Source organism: Somniosus microcephalus, unplaced genomic scaffold, assembly GCF_052327205.1.
Source record: "Somniosus microcephalus isolate GS21.2 unplaced genomic scaffold, FLI_Smic_1.0 unresolved_chr6, whole genome shotgun sequence".
Taxonomy (NCBI): Eukaryota; Metazoa; Chordata; class Chondrichthyes; order Squaliformes; family Somniosidae; genus Somniosus; species Somniosus microcephalus.
Window position 1 is genome coordinate 52,994,709 of NW_028225184.1, and position 19,062 is coordinate 53,013,770.

Genomic DNA, 19,062 nt, shown 5'->3' on the forward strand with positions numbered 1-19,062 from the left:
GATGGAGACATCGAAGAAATAACCAAGAGCTGTCTAGGATGCCAGAAGGTCCAAAACGCGCCACCACAAGCTCCTCTGCATCCATGGGAGTGGCCCTCATCTCCTTGGCAAAGGGTACACGTCGACTTTGCTGGTTCATTTATGGACTCAATGTTTCTAATCGCGTTGGATGCACACTCCAAGTGGCCGGAGGTAATAAAGATGTCCTCCACCACCACGGAAAAAACCATCACAGTATTAAGGGCCATATTTGCCAGGAATGGGCTGCCGGAACAGATCTGTTCTGATAATGGACCGCAATTTGTGTCCGAAGAATTCAGGAAGTTCTTAAAAAGGAATGTGGTCAAGCTCTACACGTCAGCCCCATACCATCCCGCCACCAATGGATTAGCTGAAAGGTTTGTCCAGACCTTCAAGAAGGCCATAAAGGCCAAGGGTAATGAAGACATCAACCTACAACATAAGGTAGATAACTTCTTGTTGGCATACTGGAATGCAACACATGCGGTCACAAACCAAACTCCCGCCATGATGTTTTTCAATAGAAGACTAAGATGCCGGCTGGATTTGATTAAGCCAAACGTCCGAAGGGACGTAGAGAACCGGCAATTTCAGGGCATGAATGAAAGGCCAAATAGATCCTTTCAGATAGGTCAACAAGTTTTGGCCCGGGACAATCGTACCGAGAAATGGCAGCCTGGAACTATTGGGAAAAGGCTAGGGCCGCTGATGTATACCGTGGACATTGGTGACAGCATAATAAGGCGCCATGTTGACCAGATCATAGGGTCATCCACAAAGGACCAACCTACTCCACAACCTTACACGGCTAATGTTGAAGCAGAGATACCCAGAGCACCTACCTCCGATTTGGTAATACTGGAATCAGATGAACCTGACACTGTCCTTCAAGCCGAATCGACCTTGCCAGAAGAACCTACTACCCCGCCGAAAACTACTACACCACCGAGGCGTTATCCGGACAGTGTCAGGAAGCCTCCAGAGAGACTGAATCTGTGAACTGTTTTGCATAAGTTGTATATATGTTATGATGTTATGTTAATGGGGAATAAGTATGTTGTAAGCTAAAAAAGGAGGATCGTAGTATATGTAACTGTTCTACCTTTAAGAGAACTATTGTATGTAACCGTCCACCTTTAAGAGAACTATTTTAGGTGTGGCACTACTTTATCTTGGCTGCTGTATAATGTAATACCGACGGTGACCACACCGGTATATAAGTGCTGTGTCAGGATTTATTGGGCAGATTCGCCCTGACCTTCGAATAGTAAAGTCCTGTTAAAGTTACTCTTGTAGTCTGTGTATTAGTTCGCCATAATACCTACAGACTTTACAGAGTTGTCCAAGTAGAACGAGAATTTTGAATGCTGGAGAAAGGATCAGCCGTGCGGGGGGAAGACTCATGACCAGAGGAATGGGCACGGAGATGAAGGCGATGGAAGAAGAGATCAGCATCGTGCCGAGCTCGAAATTCATTAAGATGGAGGCATAAGGGGATGAAGCTCACGCCTTTGCTGAGGACTGATCGTTCGCGGTCAGAGAGGGGAATGTCAGAGGGGATAGTGAATACATGGCAGGGGGTTAGATTGGAAGAAATGATAGGATCGCAGGAAAGTAATGGGGAAGAAGGTTCTGGGGGGGGTCGTTGGTGTCCACGAGTTGATGAAGCTTGTGATCCTTGACATCAGAAAGGAAGAAAAAATGTTTTTTGTTGAAGCGTTGGATGAATCGAAGGATGAAATGGAACTGTGGACCCGGACAGCATTGATATAGAGTGCGTCGGTGCTACTGAATATAAGAAGTCACACAACACCAGGTTATAGTCCAACAGATTTATTTGAAAGCACAAGCTTTCGGAGCGCTGCTCCTTCGTCAGGTGAAGTGGAGAAATGCATAAAGACACAGCTTATATGGTCAGAGAATAATGTCAGATGTTTACAGGTAATCTTGCCAACTGCCATTTATCACACCTCGGCAGAGAGATGATCACAGCAATGAAAGGTGTGAATGGTGTCCAAACAGGTCATTCAGGAAAACATTACATCAAAGAACAACGAGGTGGGGTCACAAGGGGTCAAATATTGCAGATGCTGGGGTCTGTATGAAAAACAAAAAAAGACAAAAATCTTTTTTTTTGTTGCTGGAAATCACAGCAGGTCCGGCCGCATCTGTGTAGAGAGAACAAGCCAATGTCGACTCGAGTCTGGATGACCCTGCATCAGGTGGGGTTACATGTAGCGTGACATGAACCCAAGATCTCGGTTGAGGCCGTCTTCATGGGTGCGGAACTTGGCTACCAGTTTCTGCTCGACGATTTTGCGTTGTAGTGTGTCTCGAAGGTCGCCTTGGAGAATGCTTACCCGAAGATCGGAGGTTGAATGTCCTTGACTGCTGAAGTGTTCCCCGACTGGGAGGGAACACTCCTGCCTGGTGATTGTTGTGCGGTGTCAGTTCATCCATTGTCGCAGTGTCTGCATGGTCTCGCCAATGTACCATGCTCCGGGGCATCCTTTCCTGCAATGTATGAGGTAGACAACGTTGGCCGAGTCACATGAGTATGTACCATGTACCTGGTGGGTGGTGTCCTCACGTGTGATGATGGTATCTGTGTTGATGATCTGGCATGTCTTGCAGAGGTTGCTGTGGCAGGGCTGTGTGGTGTCATGGTCGCTGTTCTCCTGAAAGCTGGGTAATTTGCTGTGAACGATGGTCTGTTTGAGGTTAGGCGGCTGTTGGAAAGCGAGTAGTGGAGGCGTGGGGATGGTCTTAGTGAGGTGTTCGTCGTCATCGATGACATGTTGAAGGCTGCGAAGAACATGACATAGTTTCTACGCTCCGGGGAAGTACTGGACGACGAATTGTACTCTGTTGGTTGTGTCCCGTGTTTGTCTTCTGAGGAGGTCGGTGCTGAAGAGAGAGGTCAAGTTTGTTCAAATGGCGGCGCATGGCGTTGAGCTTGGATCTCAAGATGCGGTGAGAGCAGTAGTTTGAAGAACGATGAATGTCGAGGAGATATTTGTAATCCTGGGTGGATTGAAAACATGAAAGGTGGAAGTTTAGTTGGAATCCACGTGGAATAACTCTGAACCGGAGACAGTTACTGAGGAAAGAGATGTGGCTGTGAAACCGAATCCTGGCAGGTACCTGGTCAAAAACGAGAAGGGAAACTGAAAGCAATGAAGATGAACAAGATTGAATAGATAAACGGAACTCCCGTCGGAGAGAAAAGCAGAACTTCTTCAAGGTAGGCGTTCCCAGCAGAGAGGTGGCAGTGAACCAAACACTAATATAATTGCAAAATACTGCAGATGCTGGAAATCTGAAATAACAACAGAAAATGCTGGAAATACTCAGCAGGCCAGGCAGCATCCATGGAGAGAGAAACAGAGTTAAAGTTTCAGGTCTGGGACACTTCATCAGAACTGACAAAAGCTGGAGATGTAACAGATATTAAGCAGGTGCAGAGACAGGGCGGGGGGCGGTTAGGAAGGAGGAAGAAATAGAAAGAACATCCTGTACTTTTGTAAGAGGCAGGAAGATAAAATGTTGCAAATGTGAATGGCAAAAATCATACTGCGTGAAAAATGGGGGCAGGGATAAATATCTGAAATTGTTGAACTCAATGTTGAGTCCGGCAGTCAGCAAAGAGCCCAATCGAAAGATGAGGTGCTGTTGCTCGAGCATACGTTGAGCTGCATTGGTACAATGCAATAGCCCGAGGACAGAGAAATCAGAGTGGGAATGATGCGGTGAATTAAAGTGAGAGGTGACAGGAAGCTCAGGGTCACCCATACGGACTGAATGGAGGTGTTCCGCTAAGCGGTCGCCCAATCTGCGTTTGGTCTCCCCAATGTAGAGGAGACAGCATCGTGAGCAGTGAATACAGTATATTAAATTGCAAGAATGCACGTAATCCTCTGTTTCACCTGGAAGGGGTGTTTGCGGCCCTGGCCAGTGGGAAGGGAGGAGGTAAAAGGGCATGTGTTGCCTCTCCTGCACTTGCATGGGAAGGTGCCAGGTGAAGGAGCAGGGTGGTTGGGGTGATTGAGGAGTGGACCACGGTGTCCCGTCATGAGCTGTCCCTTCGGACTGCTGAAAGGGGGGGAGGGGAAGATGTGTTTGCTGGTGGGGGGATCATGCTGGAGGTGGCGGAAACGGCGGAGGATGATCCGCTGAATGTGGAGGCTGGTGGGATGAAAGGTGAGGACAAGGGGAAACATATCGTGGTTCTGGGAGGGAAGGGCAGGGTGAGTGCAGAAGTGCAGGAAATAGAACGGACATGGTCAATGGCCGTGTCAACCACGGTAGAGGGGAATCCTCAGTTGAGGAAAAAGGAAGACATGTCAGAAGCACTAGTATGGAAGGTGGCATCGTCAGAACAGACGCGGCAGAGATGGAGAAACTGGGAGAATGGAATAGAGTCCTTACAGGAGGCGGGGTGGGAGGACTTGTAGTCCAGGTAGCTGTGGGAGTCGTGGGCTTGTAGTGGATGTTTTTTGAAAGCCGATCGCCAGAAGTGGAGATGGAGAAGTCAAGGAAGGGAAGAGAAGAGTCGGAGATGGAGCATGTGAAGGTGAGGGAAGGCTGGAAATTGGAGGTAAAGTGAATGAACTTATCTAGGTCAGGGCGGGAGCAGGAAACTGCACCAATACAGTCACCGACGTAACGGAAATAGAGGTGATGGAGGGGACCTGAGTAGGACTGGAACAAAGAATGTTCCACATACCCCATGAACAGGCAGGCATAGCTAGGGCCCGTGCGGGTTCCCATAGCAACACCTTTAATTTGGAGTAATTGAATGGAGTCAAGGGAGAAGTTGTTCAATGTGAGAACAAATTCAGCCATGCAGAGGAGGGTGGTGGTGGATGGGGACTGGTTGGGCCTCTGTTCAAGGAAGAAACGGAGTGACCGAACGCCGTTCTGGTGGGGGATGGAGGTGTAGAGCGATTGGATGCACATAGTGAAAAGGATACATTTGGGGCCAGGAAACTGGAAAATGTTAAAGTGACGGAGGGCATCGGAAGAGTCGTGAATGTAGGTGGTAAGAGTCTGGACAAGGGGAGAAAAAATAGAGTCGAGATAGGAAGAGATAAGTTCCATGGGGCAAGAACAGGCTGAAACGATGGGTCTACCAGGGCAGTCCTGTTGGTGGATCTTGGGAAGGAGGTAGAAACGGGCTGTGCGGGGTTGGGGGTCTATGAGATTGGCGGCCATGGAGGGATGATCCCCAGAGGAGATGAGGTCAATGACACACTTGGAAACAATGGCTTGATTTTTGCTAGTGGGTTCATGGTCCAGGCGGAGATAGGAGGAGATGTTGGAGAGTTGGAATTCAGCTTCTGCACGGTAGACGTCAGTTAGCGAAACAACAACAGCACCGCCCTTATCAGCAGGTTTAATGATAATGTTAGGGTTGGATCGGAGAGAATGGAGTGCTGCAAGTTCAAAGGGAGTTAGGTTGGAGTGAGTGAGGGGAGCAGAGAAATGGAGACAGCCGATGTCACGTCGGCAGTTAGCAATGAAATGATCTGGAGAGGGTAGAAGGCCAGAGGGAGGGGTCCAAGTAGAACGAGAATTTAGAAAGTGGTAGAAAGGATCAGCCATGCTGGGGGAAGACTCATGACCAGAGGGGTGGGCACGGAGATGAAGGCAATGGAGGAAGAGCTCAGCATCTTGCCGAGCTCGAAATTCATTGAGATGGAGGCGTAAGGGGATGAAGCTCAGGCCTTTGCTGAGGACTGATCTTTCGGGGTCAGAGAGGGGAAGGTCAGAGGGGATAGTGAAAACATGGCAGGGGGTAAGATTGGAAGAAGTGATCGGATCGGAGGAAAGTAATGTGGAAGAAAGTTCTGGGGGGGCGTTGGTGTCCACGAGTTGATGAAGTTTGCGATCCTTGACATCAGAAATGAAGAAAAAATGTTTTTTGTTGAAACGTTGGATGAGTCGAAGGATGAAATGGAACTGTGGACCCGGACAGCATTGAAATAGAGTGCGTCGCTGCTACTGAATGTAAGATGTCACACAACACCAGGTTACAGTCCAACAGCTTTATTTGAAAGCACAAGCTTTCGGAGCGCTGTTCCTTCGTCAGGTGAAGTAGAGAAATATATAAAGACACACCTTATATAGTCAGAGAATAATGTCAGATGTTTACAGGTAATCTTGCCAACTGCCATTTATCACACCTCGGCAGAGAGATAATCACAGCAATCAAAGGTGTGAATGGTGTCCCATAAGATCAGCCAGGAAAGCATTAAATCAAAGAACAATGAGGTGGGGTCACAAGGGGTCAACTATTGCAGATGCTGGGGTCTGTATGAAAAACAAAAAAAGACAAAAAACATTTATTTTTTTTTGCTGGAAATCACAGCAGGTCCGGCTGCATCTGTGTAGAGAGAACAAGCCAATGTCGACTCGAGTCTGGATGACCCTGCCTCAGGTGGGGTTACATGTAACGTGACATGAACCCAAGATCTCGGTTGAGGCCGTCCTCATGGTTGCGGAACTTGGCTATCAGTTTCTGCTCGACGATTTTGCGTTGTCGTGTGTCTCGAAGGCCGCCTTGGATAATGCTTACCCGAAGATCGGAGGCTGAATGTCAGTAATTGCTGAAGTGTTCCCCGACTGGGAGGGAACACTCCTGCCTGGTGATTGTTGCGCGGTGTCACTTCACCCATTGTCGCAGTGTCTGCATGCTCTCGCCGATGTACCATGCTCCGGGGCATCCTTTCCTGCAACGCATGAGGTATACAACATTGGCCGCGTCACATGTGTATGTACCATATACCTGGTGGGTGGTGTCCTCAAGTGTTACGATGGTATCTGTGTTTATGTTCTGGCATGTCTTGCAGAGGTTGCTGTGGCAGGGTTGTGTGGTGTCGTGGTCGCTGTTCTCCTGAAAGCAGGGTAATTTGCTACAAACGATGGTCTGTTTGAGGTTAGGTGGCTGTTTGAAAGCGAGTAGTGGAGGCGTGGGGATGGTCTTAGCGAAATGTTTGTCGTCATCGATGACATGTTGAAGGCTGCGAAGAACATGGCGCAGTTCCTCCGCTCCGGGGAAGTACTGGACGACGAATTGTACTCTGTTGGTTGTGTCCCGTGTTTGTCTTCTGAGGAGGTCGGTGCTGAAGAGAGAGGTCAAGGTTGTTCATATGGCGGCACATGGCATTGAGCGTGGATCTCATGATGCGGTGAGAGCAGTAGTTTGAAGTACGATGAATGTCGAGGAGATATTTGTAATCCTGGGTGGATTGAAAACATGAAAGGTGGAAGTTTAGTTGGAATCCACGTGGAATAACTCTGAACCGGAGACAGTTACTGAGGAAAGAGGTGTGGCTGTGAAACCGAATCTTGGCAGATACCTGGTCAAAACGAGAAGGGAAACTGAAAGCAATGAAGATGAACAAGTTTGAATAGATAAACGGAACTCCCGTCGGAGAGAAGAGAAGAACTTCTTCAAGGTAGGCGTTCCCAGCAGAGAGGTGGCAGTGAACCAAACTCTAATATAATTGCAAAATACTGCGGATGCTGGAAATCTGAAATAACAACAGAAAATGCTGGAAATACTCAGCAGGCCAGGCAGCATCCGTGGAGAGAGAAACAGAGTTAACGTTTCAGGTCTGGGACACTTCATCAGAACTGACAAAAGCTGGAGATGTAACAGATATTAAGTGGGTGCAGAGACAGGGCGGGGGGGGGGTTCGGAAGGAGGAAGAAATAGAAAGAACATCCTGTACTTTTGTAAGAGGCAGGAAAGATAAAATGTTGCAAATGTGAATGGCAAAAATCATACTGCGTGAAAAATGGGGGCAGGGATAAATATCTGAAATTGTTGATCTCAATGTTGAGTCCGGCAGTCAGCAAAGAGCCCAATCGAAAGATGAGGTGCTGTTGCTCGAGCATACGTTGAGCTGCATTGCTACAATGCAATAGCCCGAGGACAGAGAGATCAGAGTGGGAGTGGTGCGGTGAATTAAAGTGACAGGTGACCGGAAGCTCAGTGTCAGCCGTACGAACTTAATGGAGGTGTTCCACAAAGCGGTCGCCCCTATCTGCGTTTGGTCTCCCCAATGTAGAGGAGACATTATCGTGAGCAGCGAATACAGTATATTAAATTGCAAGAAGTACACGTTAATCGCTGTTTCACCTGGAAGGGGTATTTGGGGCACTGGCCAGTGGGAAGGGAGGAGGTAAAAGGGCATGTGTTGCATCTCCTTCACTTGCACGGGAAGGTGCCAGGTGAAGGATCAGGGCTGTTGGGAGTGATTGAGGAGTGGCCCACGGTGTTGCGGAGGGAGCTGTCCCTTCGGACTGCTGAAAGGGGGGGAGGGGAAGATGTGTTTGCTGGTGGGATCATGTTGGAGGTGGCGGAAATGGCGGAGGATGATCCGTTGAATGTGGAGGCTGGTGGGATGAAAGGTGAGGACAAGGGGAACCCTATCGTGGTTCTGGGAGGGAGGGGCAGGGTGAGTGCAGAAGTGCGGGAAATAGAACGGACATGGTCAAGGGCCATGTCAACCATGGTAGAGGGGAATCCTCAGTTGAGGAAAATGGAAGACATGTCAGAAGCACTAGTATGGAAGGTGGCATCGTCAGAACAGATGCGGCAGAGATGAAGAAACTGGGAGAATGGAATAGAGTCCTTACAGGAAGCGGGGTGGGAGGAATTGTAGTCCAGGTAGCTGTGGGAGTCGTGGGCTTGTAGCGGATGTTTGTTGAAAGCCGATCGCCAGAAATGGAGATGGAGAATTCAAGGAAGGGAAGGGAAGAGTCGGAGATGGAGCATGTGAAGGTGAGGGAAGGGTGGAAATTGGAAGTAAAGTGAATTAACTTATCTAGTTCAGGGCGAGAGCAGGAAACTGCACCAATACAGTCACCGATGTAACGGAAAAAGACGTGATGGAGGGGACCTGTGTAGGACTGGAACAAAGAATGTTCCACAAACCCCATGAACAGGCAGGCATAGCTAGGGCCCATGCGGGTTCCCATAGCACACCTTCAATTTGGAGTAAGTGATTGGAGTCAAAGGAGAAGTTGTTCAATGTGAGAACAAGTTCAGCCAGGTGGAGGAGGGTGGTGGTGGATGGGGACTGGTTGGGCTTCTGTTCAAGGAAGAAACGGAGCGCCCGAACGCCGTTCTGGTGGGGGATGGAGGTGTAGAGCGATTGGATGCCCATGGTGAAAAGGAGACATTTGGGGCCAGGAAACTGGAAAATGTAAAAGTGATGGAGGGCGTCGGAAGAGTCGCGAATGTAGGTGGGAAGAGTCTGGATAAGGGGAGAAAAAATCGAGTCGAGATAGGAAGAGATATGTTCCGTGGGGCAAGAACAGGCTGAAACGCTGGGTCTACCAGGGCAGTCCTGTTGGTGGATCTTGGGAAGGAGGTAGAAACGGGCTTTGCGGGGTTGGGGGACTATGAGATTGGCGGCCATGGAGGGAAGATCCCCAGAGCAGATGAGGTCAATGACACACTTGGAAACAATGGCTTGATTTTTGCTAGTGGGTTCATGGTCCAGGCGGAGGTAGGAGGAGGTGTTGGAGAGTTGGAGTTCAGCTTCCGCACGGTAGAGGTCGGGTAGCGAAACAACAACAGCACCGCCCTTATTAGCAGGTTTAATGATAATGTTAGGGTTGGATCGGAGAGAATGGAGTGCTACAAGGACAGAGGGAGTTAGGTTGGAGTGAGTGAGAGGTGCAGAGAAATGGAGACGGCCGATGTCACGTCGGCAGTTAGCAATGAAAAGACCGAGAGAGGGTAGAAGGCCAGAGGGAGGGGTCCAAGTAGAACGAGAATTTAGAAAGCGGGAGAAAGGATCAGCCGTGTGGGGGGAAGACTCCTGGCCAAAGAAGTGGGCACAGAGATGCAGGCGACGGAAGAAGAGCTCAGCATCGTGCCGAGCTCGAAATTCATTCAGGTGGGGTGTAAATGGATGAAGCTCAGGCCTTTGCTGAGGACTGATCGTTCGGAGTCAGAGAGGGGAAGGTCAGAGGGGATAGTAAATACACGGCAGGGGGTGAGATTGGAAGATGGGATCGGATCGGAGGAAAGTAACGGGAAAGAAGTTTCTGGGGGGCGTTGGTTTCCACGAGTTGATGAAGCTTGTGATCCTTGACATCAGAAAGGAAGAAAAAATGTTATTTGTTGAAGCGTTGGTTGAGTCGAAGGATGAAATGGAACTGTGGACCTGGACAGCATTGAAATAGAGTGCGTCGGTGCTGCTGAAGAGAGAGGTCGAGGTTGTTCATGTCGCAGCGCATAGCGTTTAGCTTGGATCTCAAGATGCAGCGACAGCAGTAGTTTGAAGAACGATGAATATCGAGGAGATATTTGTAAACTTGGGTGGATCCAAAACATGAAAGGTGGAAGTTTAGTTGGAATCCACATGGAGTAACTCTGAACCGGAGACAGTTACTGAGGAAGGAGATGTGGCTGTGAAACCGAGTTTTGGCAAATACCTGGTCAAAAACGAGAAGGGAAACTGAAGGCAATGAAGATGAATTTGGTTGAATAGATAAACGGAACTCCCGTTGGAGAGAAGAGCAGAACTTCTTCAAGGTAGGTATTCCTATAAGAGAGGTGCCAGTGAACCAAACACTAATATAATTGCAAAATACTGCGGATGCTGGAAGTCTGAAATATCAACAGAAAATTCTGGAAATACTCAGCAGGCCAGGCAGCATCCGTGGAGAGAGAAACAGAGTTAATGTTTCAGGTCTGGGACCCTTCATCAGAACTGGAGAAAGCTGGAGATGTAACAGATATTAAGCAGGTGCAGAGACAGGGAGGGGGTTTTAGGAGGGGAGGAAGAAATAGAAAGTACATCCTGTACTTTTGTAAGAGGCAGGAAAGATAAAATGTTGCAAATGGGAATGGCAAAAATCATACTGCATGAAAAATGGGGGCAGGGATAATTATCTGAAATTGTTGAACTCAATGTTGACTTTCACAATCTCTAGCTCACTCTCTCCCTATCTAGCTCTCTGTCTCTGTCTCTGTCTGTCTGTCTCTCTCTCTATCTCTCTCTCTGTTTCTCTCTCTCTCTCTCTTGCTCTCTCTCTCTCTATATATATCTCTCTCTCTCTCTCGCTCTCCATGTCCGTCAGTCTCTCCATTTATTTGCAGTGCTCCTATTTTGATCAGGCCCACAGCAGCGACTGTGATTGGCGGGTTTGCCCATTGTTCTTTCGGTGCAGGGCGGCCATTTACTGGATATCCAGCTGAGCTCTTTAGTGCCGCCTTTTTGAGCAAAAAGCCCGCCTCAATAGGTCAGACTATCAATAAAATGTAACATCAGATTAAGATCTTAGATCATTTCAGTGCTCTGTGCTGCTAATATTAGATGTAGTTTAGGTCCAGTGGGGAGTGTAGGGGAATGGAGTACTCTTGGTGATCTTTGCCAGAGTAAAACCCTAACACATTGTCACAGTGAGGAGACGGACAGTAACACAGGACATATTTGCACAACAGGAAAAAAATTACGCAATAAGGAACATGTTTACAAAGCAGACAACAACTCTAAACAACAGGAAAAAACTTAACACAACAGAAAACATCTACAGGAAACAAATTTCCCTAACAGGGAACATCTTTACACAACAGAGAATTAATTTAATCAGCAAAATGCACCTTCAAGAAAGTCTCTCTCTTCATCTCAACTCTGTTTCCCTCTCTCTCTACCTCTGTCTCTCTCTCTCTCTCGCAGTTTCGGTCTTTCCCACAGTCTCTGTTTCTCTGTCTCTCCCTCGTGTTATTCAGTCTATTTTTTTTCTCTCTCTCTGGTTTCCTCAGTGTCTTTCTCTGTCCCACCATTTGCGTGGCCTAAAATAATTTGCTGGTTTTCTGTGTGTCATTCTGTCTCTGTCCCTTTGTGGCTGGTGCAATACTGAGTGTCCTTATGACATTGTGCAGCCGTGTGAGCCTCCCAACCTCTGGGCTGTTTGAGGCAATGCTATAGCTTAAATGCTAAAATTTGTCTCTGAACTGTCCCCTCTCTCAGACTAAACCACTCACTCTCTCAGACTGAAACGCCCCCTCTCTCAGACTGAACAGTCCCTTCTCAGACTGAACCTCCCCCCTCTCAGACTGAACCATCACCTCTCTCAAAATGAACACCCCCCTCTCTCAGACTGAACCGCCCCCTCTCTCAGCCTGAACCGTCCCCTCTCTCAGACTGAACTGTCCCTCGGTCAGAATGAAACGACGCATCTCTCAGACTGAACCATCCCCTCTCAGACAGAACCGCCCCCTCTCTGATTCAACCAGGCCATCTCTCAGGCTGCACTGCCCTCTCTCTCAGACTGAACCCCCTCTCTGTCTGGACTGCCCCCTCTCTCAGGCTGCAGTCTCACTCTCAGACTGAACACCCCCTCACTAAGGCTGAACCATCTCCTCTCTCAGGCTGATCCACTCCCTCTTACAGACTGAACCCCCCTCTCTCATTCTGAAGCAGCCTTCTATCAGACTGAACTGTCCCCTCTCTCAGTCTGAACCCCCTCTCTCAGACTGATCCCTCCACTCTCTCAGACTGAACCTTCCCCTCTCTCAGACTGAACCACCCCCTCTCTCAGATTGATCCCTCCACTCTCTCAGACTGAACCTTCCCCTCTGTCAGACTGAACCGCCCCCTCTCTCAGACTGATCCCTCCACTCTCTCAGACTGAACCTTCCCCTCTGTCAGACTGAACCGCCCCCTCTCTCAGACTGAACCATCCCCTCACAAACTGAACCGTCCCCTCTCTCAGACTGAAACACCCCCTCTCAGACTGAACCGTCCCCTCTCTCAGACTGAACCATCTCCTCTCAGACTGAACCGTCCCCTCTCTAAGACTGAACCGTTCCTTTCTCAGACTGAACCGGCCCCTCTCTCAGAATGAACCGCCCCTCTCTCAGAATGAACCATCCCCTCTCTCAGACTGAATGCCCCCTCTCTCAGACTGAACCGTCCCCTTTCAGACTGAACCATCACCTGTCTCAGACTGAACACCCCCCTCTCTCCGTCTGAACTGCCCAATCTCTCAGTCTGAACCATCCCACTCTGAGACTGATCCGACCCCTCTCATACTGAACCGCCCCTCTCTCAGACTGAACTGTCCCCTCTCTCAGAATGAACCTCCCCCTCCCTCAGACTGAACAGCCCCCTCTCTCAGGCTGAACCGTCCCTTCTCTCAGACTGAACCATCCCCTCTCAAAATGAACTGCCCCTCTCAGACTGAACCATCCCCTCTCTCAGACTGAACCCCCCTCTCTCAGACTGAATCGTCTCCTCTCTCAGACTGAACCCTCCCCTCTCTCAGACTGAACACCCCCTCTCTCAGACTGAACCGTCCTCTCTCAGACAGAACCACTCCCTCTTACAGACTGATCCGACCCTCTCTCAGTCTGAAACCCCTCTCTCAGACTGATCCATCCCCTCTCTCAGCCTAAACCATCCCCTCTCTCAGTCTGAACCCCCTCACTCAAACTGATCCCTCCCCTCTCTCAGCCTAAACCATCCCCTCTCTCAGACTGAAACATCCCCTCTCAGACTAAACAGTCCCCTCTCTCAGACTGAACCACTCCTCTCTCAGACTGACCCGCCCCCTCTCTCAGGCTGAATCCCCTCTCTCAGACTGAACTGCACCCTCTCAGGCTGAACCGTTCCTCTCTCAGATTGAACCCCCCTTGCTCAGACTGAACCGCCTTTTCTCAGACTGAACCGCACTCTCTCAGACTGATCCATTCCTCTCAGACTGAACCGACACCTCTTTCAGACTGAACCGTCACTTCGCAGTCTGATCCCCATCTCTCAGAATGAACCGTCCCCTGAACTGCCCCTCTCTCAGACTGAACCGACACCTCTCAAAGACTAATCCGCCTTTCTCTCAGACTAAACCGCCCCTCTCTCAGACTGAACCGCCCCCTCTCTCGGACTGAAGCGGCCCCTCTCTCACGCTAAACCCCCCTCTCTCCGACTGAACCGTCTCCTCTCTCAGACTGAACCGCCCCTCTCTCAGACTGACCCGTCCCATCTCTCAGACTGAACTGCACCCTCTCTCAGACAGAAACATCCCCTCTCTCAGACGGAACCATCCCCTCTCTCAGACTGAACCGCCACTCTCTCAGACTGAACCATCCCCTCTCTCAGTCTGAACCGACCCCTCTCTCAGACTAATCCACCCTTCTCTCAGACTGAACCGTCCCTCTCTCAGACTGAACCGCCACTCTCTCAGACTGAACCATCCCATCTCTCAGTCTCAACCGACCCCTCTCACAGACTGAAACCCCCGCTTTCAGACTGACCTGCCCCCTCTCTCAGACTGAACTGTCCCTCTCTCAGACTGAACCGTGCTGTCTCAGACTGAACTTTCCCCTCAATGTAGCTCAGTGTGCACAGTGGTGATGGGTGAACAGGGAGTGGCCCTGAATAACATCCAGTCACCTGAGAGATGTAACCCTGGATACATCATTTCTTCCCTCAGACTGAACCATCCCCTGTCTCAGACGGAACCGCCCCTTTCGTAGACTGAACCGTCCCCTCTCTCAGACTGAACCGTCCCCTCTCTCAGACTGAACTGTCACCTCTCTCAGACAGAATCGTCCCCTCTCAGTCTGAATCCCCTCTCTCAGACTGAAACACCCACTCTCTCAGGTTGAAAAAAACCCTCTCTCAGAGTGTTATCCCCGCTCTCAGACTGAGCTGTGCCCTCTCTCAGACTGATCCCCGTCCTCTCTAATTCAGAGCTATGCCCTCTCTCAGATTGAACTGCCCCCTCTCAGACTGATCCGTGTCCTCTCTCAGACTGAAGCCCCCTCTCTCAGACTGAACCCCCCTCTCTCAGACTTAAACCCCCTCTCGCAGACTGAACCGTCCCCTCTCTCAGACTGAAGCCCCCTCTCTCAGACTGAACCCCCTCTCTCAGACTGAACACCCTCTCTCAGACTGACCGCACTCTCTCAGACTGAACCTCCTCTCTCAGACTGAACACCCTTCCTCAGACTGAACGCACTCTCTCAGACTGAACCCCCTCTCTCAGACTGAACCCAACTCTCACAGACTTACCCTCTTCCTCTCAGACTGAACTATTCCCTCTCTCATACTGAACCCCCCCTCTCTCAGACTGTACCGCCCCCTCTCTCAGACTGAACCGCCCCCTCTCCCAGACTGAAAATCCCCTCTCTCAGACTGAACCATGCCCTCTCTCAAATTGAACCGCATCCTCTCTCAGACTGAAACATCCCCTCACTCATACTGAAGCCCCCTCACTCATACTGAACCCCCCTGTCTCAGACTGAATCCATCCTCTCTCAGACTGAACCGCTTCCTCTCCCAGACTGAACGCCCCTCTCTCAGACTGAACCCCCTCTCTCAGACTAAACCACCCCCTCTCAGACTGAAGTGCTCCATCTATCAGACTTAAACCCCCTCTCACAGACTGAATCGCCCCTCTCTCATATTGAACCATCGTTCTCTCAGACTGAACCGTCGCCCTCTCAAACTGAACGGCACCTCTCTCAGACTGAACTGCTCCCTCTATCAGACTGAACCCCCCCTCTCATAGACTGTAGCGTCCCTCTCTCAGACTGAACAACCCCCTTTCTCAGACTGAACCACCACCCTCTCAGACTGAGCGGCCCCTCTCTCAGACTGAACCGCCCCCTCTCTCATACTGAACCATCCCCTCTCTCAGACTGAACCGCCCCTCTCTCAGACTGAACTGCCCCGTCTCAGGCTGAACCACGCCCTCTCTCAGACTCTATCATCCCCTCCCTCAGACTGAACCGCTGCCTTTCTCAGACTGAACCCACATCTCAGACTGAATCGCGCCCTCTCTCAGACTGAACCACCCCCTTTCTCAGACTGAACCCCCCCTCTCAGACTGAAACCCCCTCTCTCAGACTGACCTGCCCCATCTCTCAGACTGAACCAACCCCTCTCTCAGACTGAACTGTCCCTCTCTCAGACTGAACCGTGCTATCTCAGACTGAACTTCCCCCTCAATGTAGCTCAGTTTGCACAGGGGTGATTGGTGAACAGGGAGCGGCACTGACTACCATCCAGTCAACTGAGAGAAGTAACCCTGGAGACATCACTTCTTCCCCATTCCAGGGCAACGTCATTCAGCAGTTAAATGGTTCGACGTGGCTCGCCCTCCCCGCACTGAAACACCAGTCACTGGCTCTGAGGTGTTGGTCTGAAAGTTCAAACATCAGTGAATCTGTGGAACGGTTCTTAAAGTCCCAGGTAGAGGCATTACAATTCATTCCTAGAGCTGGGTCTCTTTTATTGTGATAATACGTGACAAAGAATTGTTTTGAACTAATTTTGTTCATAGCTAAAAGAGTTGTCAAACCGGTTCGATTGATATTTTGAAACAGCAGCTTTCAGTCAGAGGGCGGAGATTGGCTCAAATCTCAAATAACAAGGATCAGCTCCAATTACCAAACTGCGATTGGCGGGAAGAAAAGCAGGAAAAGCCTCCTGATTGGTGGCAATGTGTTTACAAAGACAGAACTAGCAGGCTGCACACAGAAAGGGTGAATCTGCGGATCCAGGTAAGGTTCATGTAGTTCGCAATCTGTGTCCAGTGTCTAACTTTAATTTCCCTGTTTAAAGCCGGTGTCTCCCGGGGAGATTATGTTCCTCGGGCCCTCTCCCCGTGGCTCTAGCCAGCCTCTCAGTGTGAGCTTGGATAGTGACCCAAGGCAGAGGCTGTGCTTAACAGCGTAGGTTCCGGCCGGGTACCTGGCCACTCATGTTCTGCACTGCCCTTCTCAATCTTCAATGGGATGGAGGGAGATGAATGAGAGCAATACCCACCCTCGGCAGCTGAGCCTGCTGCAGGCCCTGGACCCTCTTCCTTTCAGAGGATGTTCACTACCACAAACACTGTGTTCACACACTGCCTCTTCTGGGGGACCCTCTCAGTTTTCAAGGTGAAGGGGACCAGGTTGAGGAACTCTGGCGCTCACCACCCACACACCGTGTGTTCACACACAGCCTCTTCTGGGGGGCGCTCTCAGTTATGTATGTGAAAGGGACCAGGTTGAGGAACTCTGGCGCTCGCCACCCACACAGTGTGTCTGCGCCCATCCCCTCACTCGGTCCTCAGTACCTCAGCTGATGAAAGCGCTCTCAGGTGCTTGGCCCAGTCTCCAAACCTCAGTCGATCGGTGGGACTTTCCACAATGTCCCAGATGTTAATGCAACAATTGGTGTCTAATGCTGGGCCTGTTTTGCTTCACTGACTGAACAGGAAGTGATAAAGAAATGTTTCTAACTCCCTTTGTCCACAGTTAAACGGGGCGAGGACTTGTCAAACTGGCTCGATTGGTTTTTACCAGAAACTCCACTCCTCTTTCCAAAGATAGAAATTCCTCAGATAGGAATCAATCTCCGAGCAGAAACAATCTTTTCACCAGAAGGTGAAACTCGGGCACAAATCTCAGAAACAAGGAGCAGCTCAAATGATCAAACTGTGACTCGCTCCATGAAAACCAGCCATTGGCTGCAATGAATCTCCACAGACAGAGCTTTCAGAGAGACGGAGAATCGGGCACCAATGTAACGTGAATCCAGCTCTGAACCTGTCATCTGTCTCACTCTGCATTGATTCTTTAAACTTCCCGTTTAAAGCCTGGCTCTTCCAGGGAGATTCGGGGACCAAGATATTGTGAATGGAGCTCTGAACATGATATCTGTCTCTCTCTGCATTGATTCTTTAAACTTCCCGTTTAAAGCCTGGCTCTCCCAGGGAGATTCGGGGACCAAGATATTGTGAATGGAGCTCTGAACCTGTCATCTCTCTCACTCTGCATTGATTCTTTAAAGTTCCCGTTTAAAGCCAGGCTCTCCCGGGGAGAATCAGGGACACAGGTATTGTGAATGGAGCTCTGAGCTTGTAATCTGCCTCACTCTGCATTGATTCTTTAAACTTCCTGTTTAAAGCCAGGCTCTCCCGGGGAGATTCGGGGACCAAGGTAATGTGAATGGAGCTCTGAACCTGTCATCTGTCTCACTCTGCATTGATTCTTTAAACGTCCCGTTTAAAGCCAGGCTCTTCCGGGGAGACTCGGGGACCCAGGTAATGTGAATGGAGCTCTGAACCTGTCATCTGTCTCACTCTGCATTGATTCTTTAAACTTCCCGTTTAAAGCCAGGCTCTCCCGGGGAGATTCGGGGACCCAGGTATTGTGAATGGAGCTCGGAACCTGTCACCTGTCTCACTCTGCATTGATTCTTTAAACTTCCTGTTTAAAGCCAGGCTCTCCCGGGGAGAATCGGGCGCCAAGGTAATGTGAATGGAGCTCTGAACCTGTCATCTGTCTCACTCTGCATTGATTCTTTAAACTTCCTGTTTAAAGCCAGGCTCTCCCGGGGAGATTCGGGGACCCAGATATTGTGAATGGAGCTCTGAACCTGTCATCTGTCTCACTCTGCATTGATTCTTTAAACTTCCTGTTTAAAGCCAGGCTCTCCCGGGGAGATTCGGGGACCCAGATATTGTGAATGGAGCTCTGAACCTGTCATCTGTCTCACTCTGCATTGATTCTTTAAACTTCCCGTCTAAAGCCAGGCTCTCCCGGGGAGATTCGGGGACCAAGGTAATGTGAATGGAGCTCTGAACCTGTAATTTGTCTCACTCTGCATTGATTCTTTACTCTTCCTGTTTAAAGCCAGGCTCTCCCAGGGAGATTCAGGGACCAAGGTATAGTGAATGGAGATCTGTGCCTGTAATCTGTCTGACTCTGCATTGATTCTTTACTCTTCCTGTTTAAAGCCAGGCTCTCCTGGGGAGATTCGGGGACCCAGGTAATGTGAATGGAGCTCTGAACCTGTAATCTGTCTCACTCAGCATTGATTCTTTACTCTTGCCGTTTAAAGCCAGGCTCTCCCGGGGAGATTCGGAGACCAAGGTATTGTGAATGGAGCTCTGAACCTGTCCTCTGTCTCACTCTGCATTGATTCTTTTAACATCCTATTTAAAGCCAGGCTCTCCCGGGGAGATTCTGTTACACGGGCTGCTGTGGTCAACTCATTCCAGAGTAAAGATCGCCATTCTCTG

General features: G+C 49.8%; 1 pseudogene; it reads right to left on the reverse strand.

Annotated features, from left to right (window-relative positions):
- Nucleotides 1-2,249: 2,249 nt before the first annotated feature.
- LOC147087308 (uncharacterized) lies at nt 2,250-4,996 on the reverse strand (annotated as a pseudogene).
- Between the last annotated feature and the right edge of the window lie 14,066 nt (nt 4,997-19,062).